We start from the raw sequence: 22998 nt of genomic DNA, 5'->3' as shown, positions 1-22998 counted from the left end.
CCGAAAGTGAAATGCACTCGTGGAACAATCTACTGGTCTTGAATTGCAAAGTCTACAAGAGGTACAAACGAAAAGGTCTCTCTTCTTAAGCGGGAACTGACTGCTCTAAATCTCACGTTGCGAAAAAGAAATCCAATCCATCGTCGGTAGCAATGTTACCTTTAAACTCGTTCGGCATGATAAAGAGTCGGCTGACACTACGCGTCTCCACGAGGCGCGATCGCAAAGTCCATCGGCCACTGGTTGGTGGTCCAATTAGCGCAGCATCCGATGAACGAACGTACGGGTGGCGGGGTGGCTGGGGGCAATTGTCGCGGCTGAGGCCGCCATATAAATTTCTCAGTACGAGCCGGTACGGACGGCGATACCACCGGCCTACCGGCCCGGTCGACCGGACTAACTGTGCACACACGGTGGGACTTTCTTGCGTCGTGCTCACCGCTGGCGCGCGGTCGCTAAAGGGTATTAAACGCCTTCCTTGTAGGCTGACCGATGATTGCACCGGCGACAGTTACTATCTGGAAACTGCCGCCTTGTGCGAAACGGCATAGAGTAGCTATACAGTTAATCGTCGCCTAGCAACAACATTTCCTTCGCAGCCTCCCGGCACACCTTGCTGTTTTCGCGGCCTTTACCACACTGATGATAACGCTGATAACACGTTTGTCGGTGAGAGCGTGAGCTCGAAGGTGCTTGCAACGCTCGTTGATCACTTCAACGACGAGTTTCTAACGAGCGCGAGTCTAGTTGAGCGCGCGGTACGTGTCTCCGTATCGCTTTATGGACGTTTTTATCAAATACGTCGTTTCGCATCGGTGCAGCGTCCCTGTCTAGAGATTATTTCTATGCCGTGCTCGTTACGATTCAGAGTTTAATTTATAGCTGCAAGGTTTAACGGCGCCGCGGTGCTTTATAGCCGCGTTGTTGATTTTCATTCTCGACGTAACGCAAGTGGCAGTAAAATTTACCAAGGTGAGAGAGTCTACTTGGCAACGCGCGGCTGGTGCTAATGATTATGTGTGTAGAAAGGTAACCTTGCAATCGTGTATTTCTGATATTAGACACCTTCAACTGATCGTTGTTTCTTGAAAAGAAAGGAACGCAAGCAAAGGGAGAAAAAAGAGAATTACGTAATTATTATTCACATGACTGACGCGTATTCGTCATCGAGATCAATGACGTCAGTCGGAGAGATGTGGAGGATAGTAGTACTCTGACCTCCTCCGAAAAATGCAGATTTGCGTAGGAGAATCTGGCCTACGGCCAGAGATCGCTCTTCTGTCCGCTACTTGGCCAGTCATGTCGGAGTGACACGCGAATAGCGTTTTGGTTATCCTACAACCGCCCACGGACCATCGCGAGTCATTGTAGTTTGACTGATTCGTGCGCGTTTCGCGTTTTTCACAAAAGACGGCAACGTTTCGCTCATAGTGTCACTCTGATGTTTGATCCAGTGATCCTCGCGAGCTCGTGACTCTCGGTATGCGACGTCTCTATCGAGCGTGTGGAGATCCGTCAAGATCGTTGCATCGATACTCGTGTTAAACAATACCATGTATTGAGTGTAAGTCTCCCGTGTGTGCAGTGTTTGTCAGTTTCTAATGTTTGTTTTAATATTTGAGTGTCGAACAGTCCGTTATAAAATCGTCTATCTTTTCAGTCTGTATTGTATGTTCAAGTAGAAGCAGCACGCTCGAGTAAAACGTGAATGCGAAAACGGTGTCTGAAAAGTGTTAAAGTTGGTCGATAAAGTTGATTAAGAGTCTCAGATAAGAAGGTATTATCAATTTCATACATTTCTTAATTTACATATATAGGCAGAAGGTTAGACAGCGGTCGACACTGATGAAATCGGTGATTTCATAAATATTTAACAATTGGGTGTTTGCGAAGAAACGAAATCCATTAGATGATATTTCGGGAATACCGTTTCATACGTCAATCATTTGTCATATGCGTGATATTTATAGAGATTGCAACTTAAATCTTTCACGGCCGACACATAATCCGGAAATCCGTGGTTTCGTGGACTAGTTGCTAGTCTGACATTCAGTTTTCATTCGCTATTTGCATGCGCGCGTAAAACACCGTAATAACGTCGATCACGTCGATCCATTGTGCTAAATAACAAACGATTTGAGACAACTGAGCTAATGATACACGCAATCTTCCATGACTTTAAACGATTTACACCGTGTTGTTGGACGACGTCCAAAAACTCGCGCCAACCGCTTATTACCCCGAACTTTCGATACAAATAATGTACACAAATAAGATAGTTGAGAAATTGATACGTTGTTAGAATTCATAAAATCGACGAAACGAGTCTTAACATTATGAAATTCACACGATAGCTCGTCGAAGCGCCTGCGACGCTAAAATGCAAACTGACGGTAAAACGAGCGAAATTGCGGCGCCCATGATGCTAGTGCAATATAAGCCTTGTGCTAAAAATATTCTCTCGATTGTGATATACGAAGTGCACATGGTGAGATGAAGTATCGAAGAGCTCGGAATACATCGATCGAAAATATGACTGCCTCGAATATTGATGCATAAATAGTTATCAATATTTAATTATTTTTTTAATCACTTTTTTTTCAATTTTCATTGCGTGTTTCGCAGAAGATTTTGCAAATCTTTGACAGAAAATTCTCTGGTGCTGCTGGAGACTAATAACTTTACTAATGATAGTTTCTCCGCAACGTGTGAGTTTGTGAAGATGCTTTATCATACATTATTATTATTATATTATTTTAATTCGATCAACATATGAAATAATGCATTATTTATGTTAAAGATACTTTTCTATACATAATGGAAGAGGACGTTAACTACGTGGAAAGAAGCAGCTGTCACAGCTGCAAAAGCTATAAGCAGAATGAAAAGCCCGGCAAAAGAAGATTCTTTAGGAACGGTAAAGAAATAAAATTTATGAAACATCCGACAGAAATATAGCAGACATTTTTCTACCAAACGTTCAATTTTTTATCGTAGTTTGGCGTAGAATAAGGATGATGAATGATGGAGATGATCAGAAGGAAACCGACAATGACGGCGCTCATCACTGTATGTATATGTTTTATATAGACATTCGATTGTATCGACGATCAATTTTGCATTGCATAATACCTTTGAAATGCGCAAACTTGAAATATTGTTATCATACACCAGTAAATGTGCATAATGAGGTAATGCTTTATCAACAGTTGGCATATGTAGAACTGCATTTGCACAATGCAAATATCCTATAATTTTAATCATGTTTTTCCTATTTGGAATTTCAAACGCATTGTATGATATTTGTGAACGAAGCTATTACTTGTATAAGAAAAGTTTTATCAGTTTTCACAAATTTTAAACGACGTCAAACTCTAAGCTAGATGTCACCACGTGCCGCTTTCCCTCAGCGCACAATCTTTAGCAGCGAACGATAATGAAAACGTGAACATTCTGATATGATGATAATTAAAAATTTATGAATAATATTGCATTATTAGCGACTGTTGCAGAAATTAATGTGAACTATATAATTTGTGTAAAAATTCTAAATGATTTTTAATCTTGTACCCTGAAAATCAATATTTTCTTACTTTAATTTTTAATTGCTCTTAATTAAATACATTAAATATCTCGTTGAATTCTCCTATTTAAATATTTTATTAAATGCATTTGCTTTTGATTCACAATAAATGCTGTTCATAAATATATCTTTAAAGGCACTTCTATAAAGACCAACATTTAATTAGATAATAAATGAAAATTTGCATTTATTATTGTGGAAATTATATATATATTTTAATTAAGGGTAATGAGGATGCGAATTTTGTGCAGGAGAGAGAACAACGCAGTCTACACTGAGAAAAAAATTTACTAAATTCCAAAAAACTTTTGTTTGGGTAGTACTGTGATGATATTTATTTAAATTAAGTAATTATTTTCTAAAATTAAAGAAACAAATTTATATTTAAAGCTTCTTTATTTAATTTTAGAAAATAATTACTTAATTTAAACAAATATCTTCACAGTACTATCCAAACAAACGTTTTTTGAAATTTATTTAATTTTTTCTCAGTGTATCGAGATGTTTTTAATTATAAAATTTCAACAAGATTTCTTATCCCGTAAATTCTGAGTGTATATTAACTCTTAACGGTAACTGCGCGTAAATTTGTGTTCGCAGTACTTTTGCAATATCTTTAAGCAGTTTGCAATATCATGGAGTTAAATTTTACGTAAGAGGCTGCTTTGGGAGCGTACGTAGGCAGCACATGTCCCTCTTTGCTCCAAATCTACGCGACGAATGTATCTTTCTAATTGCGCGGCGATCAGATAGTTGATATCGCAATATCAATCCATTTTTCGATTTGCGTATGCAAGAAAATCCTGGTTGGTTTTGACTGCAAAACGCGAGTTTTATAAATGCCGTAATTTTGATGATAGATGAGTTACAGTGCGTAATGTGCATAATATGTGCGCGGACTCTATTTCGAAATTAATTTTTTCGAGACACATGATGCTAGTAGTACGATGTTTTTGGGAGCATCGTATCGCTCTGACAGCGGAAATTGCACAAAACTTTTCAACATATCGATTTATCATTTCCTCGGAATTCCATATGAAATATTCAAATACGTTCCACAAGTTCGACACTCGGGGAGAAGAGGGGTCGAGAGTTTCTCACAGTTGAAGTTCACGCCTCTGGCCAAGAGTAAACGGCAAAATTTGTTTAGGATAGATCAATGTAAACAGATACGTGTGAAGTGTTATAGAAATATCCATCCATATATAATCCACATATCCATCCATATATGTTTCAAAGTCGCGTTCTCCCTGTGAACCGCAGATAACTAATGCAAATGTGTAATACCGTAATTCGCGATCAGAATAAGATACAACAACGTGGAGATTGAAAATATATTTATATACGACGAAACGGAATTGTGTCACGGCAATATTAATCGAGGTTGTAGCTTATTCGCTTGTATATATACGATTATGTCTTACTTGGTTGCCATTCGTCATTTCTTAAGTCGCGCGGCTAACGTTATTTATCATTCTTTAGTATACGCTGCAGGTGAATCGTCCGCTTCCTTTTGCCGTTTCAATGGTTTCAATGGAGCCGCGTCGCGCAATAGTTATTTACAGCATCACGCTTGATCGTTATTCCCGGCTGTCTCGAAGGAAATAAAGAAAATCGCGCCAAGATATTTTACACTTGGTGAAAATCTTCTCTTCTCGCCGCTTTTCTTAACTTCTCCCCCACCCCTTGATCTGATATTTTTTCCTCGTCCTAAGACGTCCAACGGAGACATCGTGCGGCACTACTATTTATCTCCATCCTAGCGGTCGCCTTATCTGAAAGAAACGGCTTCCACGTCCCGCCATTAATTCCGACCGGGTAGCACAATTATCTTCGTCTCCGGTGTAAAAATGAAAAAATTACGCTGATCTTTAACTGTCCGTTATCACGCCCCTCCTCTTCCCTTCCGCCATTTTTCTCTTACCGTTTGTCAGTAGATGACGATAAATAACGCGGAAAGAAACTGAGAAGTTACGACGTTGGAACTCTTCGTGCCGTATGATCTTTATGATAATAAAGATTCCACTTTATCCACAATCCTGTGTTAATGCGTGTAGAATCGAAATTATTTGAAGATGCAAAATAAAACACTATGTTGCGTAGATTTCAAGTTGTTTAAGATTATCTTTGTTGAATTGTCGTCATACTGTAATTATAAACGCGTCGTCTGCTAGCCTTCAAGAAAACCTCTAATCTCGGACTGGGTATCATCCGTCTTTTATATTTGGAGGCTTCCAGCCTCGGAAATGGAATATTCATTATTCTCGAATATGCGTCTTCGCTCTCGTCTTACCTCATTTCCAAAGACAGTTATAGGTAAGAGCCGTGTGGACGCTAACGTGATGCAATCAACGAGGCGTTTAAATCGAGGCGGAAACTCAAAAGGCTCGGGAATAAGTTTTAATCGTGATAACGCTGAATTTCACCGAATAGCGGGTGGATAGCGCGAAAATATTCCGCGTTCTCTCACGCTCTCGAGTGAGAGAGTATCTCGTATCGTCTCGCAATATTGCTCTCACGAAATGCCGAGAACAGACAACAATCACATTACATGCTCGGGGTGAATTACGTCGCCCGAAGGGGCTCTCTTACTACCGCGATGATTGTTGACCAAAGAACCTTTGCGACTGTGTCACGTGAGGCAGCAGCGCAGCTCGTTTATGCACTGAACACACGTTGAATCATGAAGAGCATACCTCCTCGTCGCCGCTTAAAGAGTTCTCATACGCTCAAGCAACCTTCAACGCGTAAGCTATGTGCTCTTGAGTAAAAGAGCATCTTGCGACACGCTCATTAATGCCAGACAGAGACGCGTAAGCAGCTGGACGAGATATTCGCGCCTCTGCGAGTTTGGTTTTCGTGTTCGCATTAAAGTGGACATTAATTTATGTTAAAAACTATTGAGAGATCTTGATTTAGATATGTAATGCATCAGTTTTATGTTTCTGATGGATATGAAATGCAACTTGACAGAAAGTAATTTGGTAAAGAAGTAGTTCACAAAATGGTACAGGATTTTTCTGTTCAGTTTAACGAGTTCTCTACACGAACAAGCACTCGGTTCCAGACAGTCTATATAATTTGTATCTTATGTGTTTTATGGATAATTTCGCAGCGGTAACGATAATATGTGTGCTGATTCCGCGACGTTACATCGCGATTGCTTCGTAATTAATACCGAGTATCGATCGCGCGGTATCATCCACAGAGGTATACAATTTCGAGATGTATTGTTATTATTTTTGAAACTATTATTGAAACAACGAGTAATATGACCTTGATGTAGCGACAAAAATTGCTCGGGTGATTGACTGAATGTCACAACGGACGTTTCGAGCGTCGACGAGCCGGTTACGATGAAACGAGGGAATCTTTTCTCGCTCTCTACGAGCCATCGAGCAAATGTCGCCGGAATCTAAATGCGATACTCAACGGCGGTGAAGCTGTATTCTCGAAGCCCTTCTTTCACGTTTCACTGATTTCAATTTCCTCGCTTTGTCGGCGTCAATGATTCCGGCGGGGCACGCCACGGTTGACAGAAGCTAAATGGAAGTCGCGGCAGTTGTAAAGGGAGATAAGCCATTCATCCGCTTTCGCGAGGCTTTAAGGAATATAAACGTGCGAAAATATATTAGCGCGAATTTGCGATTCACTTTTTCTAAATATCCCGTCGTCAAGAGGGAAAGTTCACGGGAAATTGGAAAACTCCGCGGACGGGCGATTTTTCGGCGCGCCTAATGCTTTCGTCAAATAAACTGCGGCGGTGTAAATATTGTAACGAAATCACGAAGCGCACGAGAAAACGTTGCCGGGGAACAATGTAGCTGGTCTTCGCGTGAGAAGCAACCGTAACAGCAGCCGATATATCACAATCCCGCGGAAGGAGATACACGGGAAATATGGTGTATCGCAAGAAAAATTGGGAACGTGTTACACTCAAAGAGAGTCCAGCTCAATTTCTTGTAGAAACTGTGCCATCCCGTATCTTGTATACCCGTGTAAGGAATAAGTTTTATTAAATTTACGGAACTCGAGCTTCTCGGAATACTCGCTATGACACAGTTGAACATACACAATTAAACCGCAAAGCGAAAGTATTCGTCGAGCTCTCGACGCGCACACACGATCAGTCTCAATTATAGCTGAATTCCACATCAAAGGGAGAAGCACGCTCATAACTCGATGCACTTCCGCCCTAAATCGATTTCGTAATTAGACTATCATTGGCACAATTTAAATTTTCGCCGGCTTTCACATTAAAGCCACCGTACGTTAACGCAAATCGGGCTAGACTTGAAAGTGTGCACGGCGGTCGCAGATTTCGCCATTTGGGAACTTCTGCTATCGCGAATACTGGCGATACAGTTTGAGGAGCAGATTAAAACTGACCCTGGGGGTTTGGTGTGCATCAACCTCCAAAATGCACCAGCCTTTGCCGCTTGCACGTTTCGCGCAAGAGAGAAACGCAATGTATACAATGTATATATGTATCCTGCCACGAAGCTTACACAACACATAATCCTATAACGTAAATGCAGTTACGGTTTCCCTATTACTGTCCGCTGTCACAGTATCTTGTATCGTGTTTTACGATTTTAAAAAAGCAAAGGGAAAATCGAGAGAAATTCCCGTTGAGAGAGTGGTTCAATCGGAAAATCACATTTCTAAGTGTGCGCGCATCACTCTTCTATTTGCTCCCAATACGAGTGTAGTAGATAACGTTCTTTTAATCGGGCCGCCATATTGTACCTGTGTTGACTTGTGTTCGTTTTATTGCAGGCAGCGCGAATATTTCCGCGAATATTTACACGAGTCGCGCTAGCTCTCCGCCCAAGGACCTTCTACGCAACCGTGGCTTTGGTCGGCGCGCTTTATCACCCTCATCTTCCGGGCGAAACTTTTGCAATTAACGCCGTGACAGCTAGAGAATGTTAATTTGAGCGAGAGTTACCGTCAGCCGTTCGTGCGATAGCGAAAGCCGTCTTTTCGCTCGCGACATCGACGCGACGCGCGATTACTTTCCCACTAGCGCGGTAAGACGCGAAGCTTGTTGCCCCTCCGCGTCTCACACCTCTTGCGCACAATCTTGCATCGAAGAAAAGAGAGAGAGAGAAAGAGGGAAAGAGAGAGAGGAAGGACGTTCTTCTCGGAACGACCCTCGTAATTATCGGAAATCGACTTTAAAGTCGTCAGGACGGCTTTCTCTCTCTCTTTTTGTTCTTTTCCCGACCTCGCGGTATTAGGGTAACTCGCGCGCGACGCCGGGTGTTAAGCGGACGGAATTTGCGTAATGTCCCCCTTTAGCTCCGTATCGTGATGCCACGTGTTTCTGGAAGCTCTCCTTTAATCGGGCCGGCGCAGTTTCGCCCCGCATTTTTGACGGTACTTCAAGCGCCAACACACGCAGCGCGTCGACGTCAACATGATGTATTCTAAGCACGAACAAGTGGGCTACGTATCATCGATTTCTCGATGAGAATAAAATCCGTGCATATAACGCCAATAGTGGCAACGGCGGCGGCGGTGTTGGTGGCGATGATGGTGGCCGGTATATCGAGCGTTGCGCGCATCCCCGGAAATTGGTGGACGAAGCGAGCAAAATAGATCGTGCGGACGCGATTTTATGGAAAATCCCGGCACAGTTGCTAGCATTTACTCACTCTTAGCCGGAACTACGCGCTCGTTTCATCGCGGAACGTTTTTCATGCGCGTCACCGCAAATCGCAGTGCGCCGACTGACGCGCGAGGACCGACCACGCGATCGAGCGCCGCTTCTCTGCATCGACGACGAAGACAAATGATGAACAATGAATGGAAGGAAGTTCGCCTCGCGAATTTCATCAGCAAGATGCGACGCGACCGCGAAAGTCGACGCGATGCCTGACGGATCGGCAAACACACCTCACAAATTCCTAAGATAAACAAATGCCGTGGCGCATAATTACATCAAAAGTTGTAGCGGAAGTTGTCTCTCGGCAGTAAGAAATATCTGTGTCACGCGACACCCCGACAAGCGACTAGTCATCCGCGCCACTACATCCACTGATTAATTGTTCTACTTCTCACCTCGGCGCGAGAGATCGTCACGTTTTGTTATTATTTCCTATGGTGAGAGAGATGCTGCGAGGATAAAGTTACGCTCCAAGAAATTTGGTTAATCGCGAATAATTATAGCGACCCCCTAGTGGGCGTTTCTTCTTTCATTATCGCGATTAATCAGTCGGTAACACGACGCGAAATATTCCTCTCTCGCGCGTGCAATCCTGCAAATTATTTTGCGTTGGCGCGACAAAAATAATTTTTTATGCGTGTTTTATTTCAAGCCTTCCTTGATTTATAAACTCGGTGAACGCAAAATCCAATCAACGGATTTTATTGAACACGGCGTCCCATAGGCAAAAAATCTGTCGAAAAATCTGTCCCGGAAAATGGGGTAGAGAACTACGTAAAGTAACTACGATAAAATCCATTTTACGAAGTGCCTATTATCCCTCTATTCAATTTTACGACAAATTGACTGTAATCTCAATAGTTGATTGACACGCAGCGACACAAAGTGTTATAAAGCTCAACGGATTACGCGGATATGTTAACTTTGCGGGTTGTCAGGTAAAAACGCGCATCCAAACGTATCAGCGTAAATCTTTTGGACTGCCCGCTGTAAAAACTTTCGTAAAACGTATATATGTGTGTGTGTGTGTGTGTGTGTGTGTGTGTGTGTGTGTGTGTGTGGGTGGATGAGTGGACCAGAAGAACGGGATGTCGCTTTCTACGTCGTGAGAACGAGAACCTCCGATTGTGTGAGAGCAACTCGAGAAAAACAAACGAAACCAATAAAACCAGATCGTACTTCACGGACGTCGCTACAATCGATGGTTCCCCAAGTGAATCGACTATCGGACGAGTGTATAGTTATACGATATATTGAAAAAATAGTCGCAAAGGGCCCGCGGTTTATGGAGGATGAATAAGAAGATTGGAAACGTCGCGATGCATTTACGCTTGTATGTATCGAATTTCCGTCAGATACTATATTACACTAGGCCAATAATGTCTCTGTCGCGGTCCTCCGGGACGGTTACCGCGTGACGTTCAGCGGGACGCACGGAGACTGTAATCGTACACACGTATGTCCACGTCATAGCGGTATGAACCCAATCCAACTTGACGTCGTGAGGAGGGCAGGTCCGGAAATGGACGCGGTTTCACGAAATTCGATTGCCGAGTTGAAAAAAGGAACCGGGAACGCGACGCTCCAGGCCAAAAGAATGAATCACGAGGCGCGCGCTCGAGATTCAGGAAATAAAAGCGGAAATTGTAGCGGACCGCTGGAGTTCCGGTGGTAAAATCTACATGCGCGGCCAGGCCGAATTAGTCGAAGAACGTCCGGTCGGTGCGTTCGCGCCGACACGCTCCTAGATCATGGATGATGAATCCATTTTATCATGTCAGCCGAGACAGAGAGCGCGTCGAGAGAGGTCAATTTCGCCGTGTAGAAACAGAGAAATTTCTGCAGAGCGCTTCTGTGTGTTCTCCCGACTGGATGCGCAACTTTCGGAGAGTGTGTCGTTAAATTCTCTCGCGACGGAGAAACGTGGACCGACGAGAGTGGTCGACAAGAGAGAAATGCGCGTCATGTCCGTTGTTTTGGCGAAGGCAACTTATTAAACTACACGGAAAAAAAGAATAGTTGTGTCAACCAGAGAAATAGTAAAATATCCCGAGTTGAAATTTTGGCTCTATGTTAAGTAGACCTTGAATTCTACAACGTAATAGGAGCTAAGTTAGCAAAGTAGGTTTAATTCTAATAATACAATTTGATACAATTTATTCTAATAATATAATTTATTACTATAGTTTATTTTGACACTGATAATGTCCGAAATTTCTCTTTTCACTTTTTCTTCAGCGTCAAAATAGATTGCGCTGATCTAGCGATTCGTTGTTTCAAAAATGTAAATGATTGCGACAGAAATTTTTATGAAGCCAATAAATTTGGTCATAGTAGCAATTCTTTTTTTCAGTGTATATGCAGTCGATCGTATCGTTTGAGAAATGTGAGCGTACACATCTTTCGACCCCGTTTTATTCGAGGAATACGCTTTATCGCGACGTGTTACGTTTCCGTCAAACCTCCTTGTCTCTCTTCCTCTCTCTCTTTCTCTTTTTCTCTTTCTCTTTGTCTTTCTCGTTTTTCGGCCATGGCGGCCAAGCGATAAGAGAATCGTGAGTTACAAGAAGATATCTCGGAAACGACCCTCGCCGTACTACATCGTAAAATATAATAGACTCTTTTATTCGACGAAGCATCGCGTTTTCATCGACGGGCCAGTTTTGCAGCAGCGAGTCTCGCGGACTCACCTTTTGAAAGATGCACGGGGCAAACTTTCCTCGAGCTATTACTGCTAAATGATGTAAATGCGAGTGACGAAGTTTGATTTTCCTGTCCGCGGAACCTCCGTAATAAATTGCTCTTTTCTTGTCTCATCGCCTTTGTTTTAGCTTCACGTTCTTGTATTTGCGTCGTCCAGTGTCTACAGACGGGTACGCCGCGGCACGTAACAATTTCGTATTGATGTTATTTTAAGAATACGAATAGCTCGGTGGTTTCTGCAATAAGAACGAGGATCTGAGGATGGCTGTACGGTCGGATCGGAAATGAGAACGAAATGATTACACCGAGTATTGGGGACAGAATCGGATCAAACTCGTTATACGGTTTCGTATCCTAGTCTCGCCGTATAACGACAATGTAGGACTCACTGCAATCACAATGACAGGATATCTGTTGCGATGCATATAATCCGACTATACTATGGTCATGATCAGGTTGAGCCCAATCAGTTGTCAGGTTTACGAAAGGTTAGATTATCGTTCTAATTCACTCCCAAAAAAATATAATTCCGTTCTTAGCGAAATTCTCTAATATATACAGCCTCAAGAGGATTCTTCTAAGAGCAAAAGAAAATATTCTAAGTACAGTATTTTTAAAGTTGAAGGAATTTCATCTGCAGTACGAGTCTTGTTCTCAATAAAAATTTTTATGGAAGCATAATAGAAATTTCTATTTAAGAGGATTCCGCGCTAAAAATGATACATTTTTAGACGTTATTGATAAAACCCTAATCATTAATAATCTTTAGTATGATTATCCGTAATATCCGTATTATGACATTAATAATCCTGATTGGCATGACATTAATAATCCACACCGCGCGATACATGATTTATCAGGACTCAATAACGTCATCTTATACAAATCAGATAACTGGAATTAACCCGATTAGAATCATTATTTTTAGTCGAAAAGTAACAAAAAATGCTACGAAAAGAATTTGCAATGTTCGCGTAATATTCAATATGCAACCTCGAAATTATCATAGCTGTTCAGAAGCGCGCGTAACTGATGATTTTTTGTTGTAAACTTCATGAAAATTATAACGTTAATTGTAATAAATGTGCACACGCGTTATACGCAGAAGTATATATTCAACATACATTTAAACGCGAGCTTACACCGCGGAGTAATTTTTTTCATATGCACATATATAAACTTTTTTTCTACGTATCGTTCTATTAAGCACTGAAGCTGGAAGGACGAATGGCCGTCTGATCCTTCGTTATATCGGATAATTGAATTTCTCCGTATTTGGTCCGGCCCCCCTTCCCCCCCAGAGAATTATTGGCACAGATTCCAATAAATTATTCGGACGTCGGACTCACCTACTTTTCCCCAGAGTTTTTCCCTTTGCGTCAAACTGTTCGCATAGCGATAATGATATTGAGCGTCATTTAATCGAACGACGATATATTGGATAAAATGTCGAGTGTTAGATTATAGCTGTTATTCTTTGTCGGATTCTTTCGGAGCGTACAGTTTCCGCGTAATTTCATCGTAGAAGTTACTCCCCCAACCCTGTTTTGACCTTGGAACAACTCTGAGCTAAAGTCTTTAATCTTGTTATATCCCATGAATCTTTAAAGAAATGTTTCCAATAGAAAAAAAATGGAAAAAACAGCTAATGTTGTTTTGTCTATTTTGTGTATAAAATTTTTTCAAAAGAAATTTCAACATATTTTCTCACAAATTTCATAATTAGCGCGCAAATTTTTTAAGATAATATAATGGTTGCCTCAGAAATAGTAACTTTAAAATTCTGAAATGGAAAATCTAGCCCCGGTCTCCCTGTCGTCACGCCGGTGAGATCTATGTCGCCTCATTAAATATCGATTGCCGCGAGTCATTACACGGATAAGAAGCAATTATTGTTAATCGCTTACGTGCTTCTTGATAGACGTCTTACGACTTGCAAATTCCACTGCGTACACTGTATGCGGAAGCTGCATGAAAATACGGGACAAACTAATCTTAACGCAATAAAAATCTGCATTACAAACAGTGGATCGTTATTTTTCGCATTGCGTTTCTTTCCCATTCGTTTTTGCGTTCTCATTCGGTGCAACCGTGAGCTGAAAGTAGATCGTAGTTTTTGCCGGAGCAAGATAAATATTGCTCTCGCCAGCTGCGAACAGGCACGTAATCGAAGGTTGTTTCCCAAACAATTCATCTGCGAAACGATTGACACAGACACGCTCAAACACACAACAATTATTAACTCGCGCGCATGGTATATCGTCATGACGAAGCTGTCAATGAAAATAACGTTTTTACAAGATCTACATACGCTGCATGTTGTTATATCTCCATTTTTATCATTTCCTCGTAAAATTGATCTTTCAAGTTACTTTGCATATATACTTTATGTACTTTTGTCAGTGATAAAATGCTCCTTTATATACGTATATAAATATGTACTGAAATATATAATTTATTTTTCAAATGGAAAACTTTATCTGGCATTATACGTCGCGAACACAGATTTATCGCGACTGTTTATCGCCACGTTCTGATAGATAATATTTGTGTGGCTATATAACGTGACTATATTTTTTGCGCCAATGCGTTTGTTTAACGTATTAGAAGATTAATTGTCTGCAATCGCTACACTCCCCGTGTAACGACGCGCGTGTTGCAGCCGCGAGCGCCAGATATTCGACCGAATGAAGCAACATAGATCTCTCCAGCGAAACGGAAGGGGAGACCGGGGCTAAATGTCTCATATATTTCGAAATTTCAAAGTTACAATGCTCAGACAATCAATTGTTATAACTGACTATACAAATGATGGAGGCAGCCTTCTTCTATATATCAATGTCCGTCATAACCTTATTAACCGTTTGTTTTGTCTTGTAATAATCAAAGTATCGCAGGATTAAAAAGGTTATATAAAAAATATACATTCTGCTTAGTAGTTCTCCAGGTTTTTCGCGAGATATCTCCACAGTTCTCTTGCCAGTTATGAGCTTTCCTTAGTTATGAGCTAACTTTACCACGTCCGCCCTTTTCTAATTCGAAATAGTATATCGTATACTTTCAAGAAACTTTATTCTAGCTAATAATATATCGCTTAATTTTATTCACTCACGATTAAGTATATTAATACAAAATTTCGAGAGGATCGGAAATTTACTTTGCTGCTACTAAATCAGTTTTTTCTACTTTTTAACTGTAATATTATTTCGATTTTGATGAAACTCAGGGAAAAATATCGATGTTCTAAAAGCGCCATTTCGCAATTTTGTATTCATTGTTTCTCTCAAGATGAATACTAAAAAAGCACATGTACAACGTATGGTCTTGGGGTTATCTAGACTCCCCTAAATAATCGTGTCGAAAATCTCGCGAACGCGTCGATGAAACTTCTCTGAAAAATGATTCATCGCGCTCGCGCGACTCGATTCGCGGCAAAGTTTCCGCACAAAGCATGCGCCCGTACAGCGTGTGCATTCGTGCGTAACAGCGCTAGAGGAAGAAGGACAGAGAGAGGATTTTGTCACTGTAATGGACAGTCGATACTCGCGCGCGCCAGATGCAACGAGCGGCTTGGTCGTGCATTCAACGAGTCGCTTAGCCGGGTCCGAAACTATTCGCGAACGTGACGAGGTTGCCGAGCGTGTCTGATTGTTCGCAAAACCTCATATGAGATCCGGAGGTTGCCGTTTGTCCTCATCTTAGGACCTCTATTCAAGGCCTCAACCTAATCTTAGGACCCCTATCCAATGCCCGCTTTCACGTTACAATATGAAAGATCGTAATAGAAACGACCGTTATATTAGACTGCAGTTCGCCGGCACGTTTATTTCCGCGCTTTAAGTACAAGTACACTCTGTACACTATTTGTTTCGTATGAGTGCAAAGTCAATAGCGTTCTCTTGGCGTATTCTCTTGATTGCTGAAGTCATCAGTATGCCAATCGCATGGCTCCTACACAATGAAGATACTTGCTTTCGCCCCCAAAGTGGACCGAAATCTTATTACTCCACTCTGGCGGAAGTTATAAGCGGGTAGATTGTTGCGAATACGACGCAAACCTGACTGCGAAATTGAAGAGAGTACACCTCTCAATTTCATTAAACCCTGTAGTATTCTGTGGCTGTCATCGCCCGATCATTGACTGATTGACTACGTAATTATCTCTATATAGTTATCTCTTTTTGCGCTTTCGACACATTTGAGTTCACAGTCAGCATTCATCTCGGATACATTCGCAAGGATGATACTTTCACGGAAATCTGAAGGACTCTAATTACGTGCCGTGTGTTTGATTACTCGCGTCTAATTTCGATCGTGTGTCACATTCATCTTTCATCCGAGCCACTCCAAGTTACAAGGACAAGCAGACTGAAATATCGTTTCTCGAATATCAACGGGGTCACCGGGCAGTGTAAAAATGATAGCGGTCTTCTTAAATAAATGTTGTGCTACTGCACGAGAGAAAATTGTCTATAAAGAGTATCGAGCTGGCTGAGAATACAGCGGTTTGATACTGTTATTAAACGGCACTGTACACGCCGTCGATAAACGTTTTTCTTTCCATCGCGCTGCCCCGTTGTTGGCATACGCGCAAGGTATTACGTATCGTGATGGTTTGCAGAACCATTGGACGCCTGTTGCAGAGCGCGCAGATTTGTCCTAAAGAAGATTATTTCAAATAACTGTAGGAGAAGAGAGAGAAAGAGAGGGAGAGGCAGAGAGGAAAGCAGGATTGAATTTTCAACGGGATTGCAATTACGGCGCCTCCGACGTAGAATCCGGGACGCCTTTATCACCTCGTAAATGGAGGCTGCGTGGGAGGCCCTGTGTTTCCGACAGTACCGTAACACAATACAAGTTCTATCGAACTGTTCGTAGATCGAGCAGATCTAGCGCGAGAAAACGGATGCAGAGGATCATTTCGTCGTGTTCGCGGCTTTGATCGTGATATTTCAAAGGTCACATGTTAACGAGACCGCGGGTCGCTAAACGCTTACGCTATTTCGCGCGTGGCCATCATCATCAGTTTGCGCCTCCCCCCGACATCACGAAGTATAACGGCGGGCTATCGGGCTGCCGTGCGTTTTCCTCCTCGCGCTCGATGCAAATTTATGGATGACCGCTCGCTAACAAATTTGTCGGCCATACCGCACGGGGCTGACCGCACGTCTGCTACCTCCACTGGAACCGGTCCTTGGCTATGCGCGACGCGGTCTGTCGCTCGTATCAAGAAACGTTCTATTAATGCTACGTCGTGATTAATTGATACATGCCTCACGCGGTAACACGCCTAAAATGAGCGTCATAAACGCGAGCGGGTGCAAATGCGCCCTTGATTTATCGCGCGTATCAACTTTCGTCGAGACCTTTGCTCGGCGACGTCTACGTGTTCCCCGGCTCTAAAAGTTCATCCCATTCATCTTCCCTGCCGCGTATTAGCGAAACGCAGGACACGCCTTTGGTCGTCCGGAGCGGATTTATTTTTCTGCCACGGAAGGTTTTGTGGAGATACACGCGAACATTTAATTATTTGCGAGAGCCGTGATAAATAATTATTATGTAGTAATATCAACATGAATTATGTCATTATATTCAATAACGACCACATTGTTAGGCAGCGTGCTAAATTTATGAGCGTATATTATGAATCGGCTGTATGTGTACGCAGAAGCGAAAGAGCGCGCGTAAATGCGAACTGCGTGCCGGAGTGCTTGATCCATGTCCTCGACGCGTGAAATATAGGAAACATATGTAAAATACTGAAAGCCGCTGTTGCTGACGACAAACACGTTATTATAACGCGCTACTCATTGCTCGAATGTACATGCTGTTACATTATTCGTAATATTCATTTTTCATCAGATACTACTGATACATTTCGCGCTAGTGTATCAACTCTGTGCCGCGATTAGCACAACAGAGACTCCCCAGATTTAGATGGATTTCTCCCAACAAATCAATTGTTTGAAATATCCGCTGTAAAACTGTGAAGAGTTAACGACGTTTCTTGATATTATTAATTTCTAAAGAACCTTACTTTTGCACAACAATAGAAGATCTTAGAAAGAGGGAAAAGAAGGTAGACTTAATTATTAAAAACACAAAGTGTTTCATTAAAGTTTACTCGAGGAAACTCGTCGACTTTTCTCCCTTTCTTCTCCCTCTCTTCCATCTCTCTTTCTTTCTTCTTTCTTTATCTTCCAAACTTGACGATGCAGCACAGTCTCTTGCATCTCCCTCACGGAGGCGTCTATGTGCGCGGCATCTCTATAAATATCTCTTTCCATCCCCGACGTTTATTATCTCAAACCGACCGATTTCTATCTCCTCTAATTCTGCTACTCCTCTCGCTTACAGTGTCATGACACAGTGGGCTCTCTTTCTCATAGCGCCGCAGAGGCGCCCGTGGCAACAGGTTGCCTAGCAACAGCGCTCCACCTCGCTTCTGGTTAGCCACCAGGATCATTGCTGACGTTGGCGATGCCGCTTTCGTTCACCCTCTTGTCCTTCCTACAGTTATTTCGTGCAATTTACACCTCATGTGCCGACTGACCTCGCACCTTCGATGCGAGCTTCCGATAACACATCGCCGGCGAAAAAGCCTTATCACTTGCCGAAATTCGCAGGCACAGAGGGCCGAAAGAGCCCTACTGATGATTCACGGACACCACATCTAGGCATCACTGACGAAGTGGACGATAAGAAACGGATCCCTCCTTCGCAGGAGAAGTACGATCCCCTAGAGAGCTTCCGCGCGCCGGAGCGAACGAACGACGGACGAAAGAGCGAAGGAGAGTTATTTAACGATCCACCGCTCCGTGGCGGTCTCGAGGAATGAAAGTTTCATTGGGTGGTTTTTGCTCGTAACATTTGCACGGTAATTTAGGAGACATGATGATTATTCGACGAGTTTTTACTTGCCAGTTCGTCCCGCGAAACTTTTCGACGTCTGACCTCACGAGTCATTCCCATCCCTCTCTGTAAACGTCCCCAAGATGTTTGACTACAATATATCTTACAGCCGCTAAATTTGAAGACACGAGAATATAGAAAGCAATAAATTTTATTTATTAGATCGTATCATAAATAACGTCCGACCAAAACGGCGAATATCTTTTTTCTTGCGACAATGCTTGTGACAAGGGCTGATAGATCGCCTATTAGCACGAGATATTATTAAGTATGATGGACACATATATTAGATGAAGTTCCATTATATAAAATGTCTCATACACAAATAAATTTCTAAAGAGAAAGAAACGGAAGTTACGGAAAAAAAGAATATTCTTTAATCTACTCTCGAGTTCGTTCCGCAATGGAACTCTGTCGTTTTGATCGAGCGGTTGCATGTTTGCGTTTTCTTCGTCGCATTGTTCATATTCGAGGGAATTTATTTTGATATACCGAGGCAAATAGTTTATCCACCGTGGAAGCATAGCAAAGGAGACGGTGAAATCCGATTCGCATTGACACAGATATCTTGTTCCGATGAATCCGTCGGAATGCGTGGCATCTTCAAAAGATTCGACCGATAAATTGCGGTTTATCGCGAAGCTACTACGAAGATACGAATGTTCAATTTTAAAGATAGGTACCGGATACAAATTGGATGCTTTTGGAGAATAATGTATGCGCACTTCTTGTATTCTCCTTCTGCCAAGCTGCGTTATTGATGATCACTGAACGTAAAAAAAATCTGCATGATGAGCTTTTCTCAACGTTTATCCTCAACAGACACGACGTCAAAAAAGAAATCAATGATAGAGTCGGCGAATCGACTGGCCTACAATTTCCCAAGTGATATTGAAAAATATTGAAAACAATATCTTTTATGGATTTATAACGCAATGAGATAGCGCTGTTAGGTTATCTTAGTTAACTGTCTCCTGACCTATTTCCGTATCTGTGCACTGTCTTTGCGGGAGCCTCCGACGTAGGTGCGAGATACACAAGAGATATTCTTACACGTGAATTTCGCCTCACGGCTTCAGATCGTATCAAGACTTACTTATTTTCGCATTTACGTAACAATGGTTATCTTTAATACTACATCAACGCAAAATACACGACGGAGGTTGTTTTCTCTGTATGCAACGTTACACATAGAAATACAATAGCGAGAGCAGAGACCGTTTGAATATTTGAACTTCGTCCTTTAACACTTAATTTAGATGGAAATGAAGATTTAATTCGAAATCGAAATTGCATGCTTCAGCACAAAGTGTTAATTCGGAACAAAGCTACGCATTTATTTCGCTCTCGAGTCCGTCGGGATTATATAGCGATATGTTTCACGTATATATACTTCCGAATTCCCCCGGATTTTTGAGATATTATGTTACCGTCGTTCACATAAGCGCAGTGCGTCGCACTTCGTTAAACACGAAAGGTATGCGAGTACGATGTCTCATAGGACGTACAAATTTTAGGAAGCGCGTCACGGCGCCAGTCTTTTCACCTATATCTAATCAGGTTATGTCATGATGTTGATACCACTTTGCTGATGCTCATACGTCATCGTGAAAGGCGGTAATATCTATAGTATGCAATATATCACCATATACATTTGCCCACGCCGTGATGAAATCTACATAATGCGTGTTTTGTGTGCCCGCAAATTTACATTTCACCGCGTATATAGGTGCCATGGTAATTTTATAAGTGCAAAAGTGCTTTGTGCATAAATAAAACGCACGCCTGTCGCGCAGAATAAAATTCATCCCGGCGGAATCCGGGATACTTTGCATCCGAAGCGCGTAAAATCTGTAATTGCGTATGCATCATACACCTCCGTTACATATTCTTTCATGTATGGTCAAACGTGAAATATAGAACGCAAATTGTACAAACTGTATCGTGTAAATTTACACGGTTTGACGACGGCGCCGTCTATCTCTGATACGAGGGTCGCCGAATCGAGTGAAAGATAGGGCAGGACTAAAAAGCAAATCAGCAACAATGCACGGGCAACATTTCCGGGCATTTTACGATAGTGCCAGTATCTAGGACATTGTCCCGCATGCTATCGTCTTGAGTGAATGAAGATAGTGTTTACAGCTTCATTTATATGCTAATGTCTCGTTGGGGAGACGCATTGATCCGCGTTCGCAATATCAGGGACACATCGACGCTCGGATTCTACTTCTACGGGAAGGCTGCACTGAGAAAGCAGCTCTAATGTGGACATTTCGAGCAGACGAAACTTCGCGATGAGAATTTCAGATTTCTCGCGGGACTTTGGTCGTATAATAATAAACAATTTCTGTATGACGAAGAAGCGAAAGAATTTTCATGTTCGTTATAATGCAAATAATGCATAATGTAATGTATTAATGTATGTATGTAAAATTCATTGTTAACGTATTGGCACACGTTAAACACGTTTCAGCATGTCCAGGTTTCGATGTGATCTAAATTTCGATTTAAATTTATCGACAATAATGGATTTCACACACATAGACGTTACACATATATTCACTGCATATATATATATATATATATATATATATATATATATATATATATATATACATATACACTATGTAATTTGTATGTAATTTGATACATGTTAATTGAGATACGCATATAATCGATCGTGTTTAATTTGTTAAGCCGCGCATACGCCAGCGTAACATTAGTACATTAGCATACGCGCAAATTTGCATAAGATATAAAGCTCGTTAGGTGCACAAGCACGACGGCCAATCACAGAGACACGGATTTCTCCCTCATGAAAGCTTCCTGATTGCTCCATTCGTCCATCCGTTATATCTCGGGTTTTATGCAAATAGGTGCAACCCCCACCTCTACTCGTGAACTAGTTGCCCTGTCTTAAATGTTTCGTAAGTAACTAAATTGTTGGACTGCCGTCGTTACACCCGATTCATTAAGTTATCTCTTGTATTGTGCAAAATTTCATTATACCAATGAAAATTAACTCACCTAAAGTAATTGCTTTCTTAAATAAAGTTTAGGCGTTTAATTCAATTCTTTACGAAAAAGACATACGAATGTTCAACGATGTTAAACGTGCTACAATGTGTATCTGCATATAAAGCGTTCGCATCGAGACTCAGCGATATATATCGAAGCATTAGTGGAGCCTAATTTAAAAACACAAAAGAATACCGGTGTCTTCTTCCCGTGTCTTTTTTTTCTTCGCAAATCGAAAACGGGGACTCGAGGGTCCGACAGGCGAATCGTCGGAAACGTATTAGCACGGAAAGTGCGAAGCACGGCGATAAATCTTTTTGACAGTCGAAATCTTGCCCGAAAACATTGAAGGCCTCATTTCATAGGTCATTTATTTCTCGTTGTGCCGCGTGAAAATCGGGTGTCGACGCTACGCGGAATGCATTTTGCGATTTTCGGCGAAAGTAATACGCTTAGCCATATCTCACACGATATTATCCCTTTCGATTCTACCAGACCGGCTTATCTCGTTCTCGCATTCCCCTCTAGTCGCTCTTTTCGCGAGCTCGCCGACCCTTCTTATTATCTTCGATTAATATTAACCTGAAGACGCGACGTTTCCCCGATTGTTCAATTTATCAATGTTGCCGCGTTAAGTACCGCTCGTCCGGTAACTGCGCTCCCACTTTTATTCGTCGGTCTAATTAACCTTTATTTGCTTCTTGTTAAAGTCTTCCTTGCGCTCGGCTACATTTCTGCGAGCTTTCTGTTCTTATTCCAACTTTTCCTAATGTTCTCCCTTTACGACTAAAGATAGTCCACCTCGATTTCGTAGCGAGAAATTCAGACATTGATACGATGATATTAAGGTGCAAGTCACGCAAGGTGACGCCTTTATTACACACCCTGTTTCAAATTTCCTGGTTGTTATCGACAAAATACTACTCCGAAATTGAATAATAGATAGTTTCCTGAATAAAGACTAATGAAATATTAAAGATAACAATATGAAAGAAATCTCTTATGTAATTCAGTTCATATCATAATTTAGCAAATCACGGAATCTTATTTTCCCAAAATTGTTGCAAAGCTCATAAATTATTGTAACATATCTCACATATTTCTAAAT

The 22998-nt window shown here is 41.7% G+C and overlaps 1 protein-coding gene across 1 annotated transcript in view; it reads left to right on the top strand.

Annotated features, from left to right (window-relative positions):
- The first annotated feature begins 2858 nt into the window (after positions 1–2858).
- The window catches only part of LOC116844668 (Kv channel-interacting protein 4-like), a 159488-nt gene continuing 139348 nt past the window's right edge, over positions 2859–22998 (top strand). The window contains exons 1-2 of the mRNA XM_032816528.1: positions 2859–2917; positions 2998–3069. The gene's annotated coding sequence lies outside the window, so the exon portion shown is untranslated. The remainder of the gene's footprint in view (positions 2918–2997; positions 3070–22998) is intronic.

Source organism: Odontomachus brunneus, unplaced genomic scaffold (genome assembly GCF_010583005.1).
Source record: "Odontomachus brunneus isolate Ranch 3 - 2012 unplaced genomic scaffold, Obru_v1 Obru_scaffold_044, whole genome shotgun sequence".
NCBI lineage: Eukaryota > Metazoa > Arthropoda > Insecta > Hymenoptera > Formicidae > Odontomachus > Odontomachus brunneus.
Note: the sequence above shows the minus strand (reverse complement) of the source record. Positions and strands in the feature narration are given on the sequence as shown.